This window comes from Haemaphysalis longicornis, unplaced genomic scaffold, assembly GCF_048455015.1.
Source record: "Haemaphysalis longicornis isolate Haplotype H1 unplaced genomic scaffold, Haemaphysalis longicornis Haplotype H1 scaffold_2, whole genome shotgun sequence".
NCBI classification, from domain to species: domain Eukaryota; kingdom Metazoa; phylum Arthropoda; class Arachnida; order Ixodida; family Ixodidae; genus Haemaphysalis; species Haemaphysalis longicornis.
In genome coordinates this window covers 262,701,561-262,702,230 of record NW_027526295.1, presented here as the reverse complement: position 1 = coordinate 262,702,230, position 670 = coordinate 262,701,561, and positions in this window count along the sequence as shown.

The window sequence follows — 670 nt, the reverse complement described above, 5'->3', positions numbered from 1 at the left end:
GCTTTGCCGTTTTCTACAGCCCATGTCGATGTTGTCCTGGGACGACAACAGACCTTGGTGGCACTTGTGAACGGAAGGGACGAGAGCAAGCTGTCACGCACTGGTCAAGAGAGCTCGGCATCGCAGCGGTGACCGGCTTTGTTCGCGGCGGCGGACGCAATCGAGGCGCAGCCGTTGTTGTCTGCCGGCTGCCGCATTCGTGGAAAAAAGGATGCTTGGCGGTGCGCCAGCAGCGCGGCGGCGCGGCGCTACTCCGCCCAGACCGGCTCTTTCTCCGGGAATCGCGGTGAACGGCTCGGGGCCGTCGTCCGACGAACCTGACGTCACGCTTTTCCGCAGCTTTCCGGAAGGAAGCGACGCCGGAAGCGGCCTCGCAATCTACCTGCGGCTCCCCGCGCTCCCCGCGGCCGAGTCCCGGCGCCGGGCCCGCTCCCCGCGGTCAGCGGCGATTTGGGTCGGGACCCGGTCCTCCGGGAGGGCCCTGCCGGCAGCGGAGTTTTGGGAGGACAGGTGCGCGGTTGTTGTCCCCGGCGCGCATTCCGGAGCCGGGTTCAAGGCCCGGGCTCCGCTCCCCCGTGCTGGCCGCCGGGAGCCTCGGGCCGTCCCGGAGGCGCCGGCCAATGGGCTGGCCCAGGCCCTCTCCCGCGGGAGAGGGCGAGCCTCATAAGGG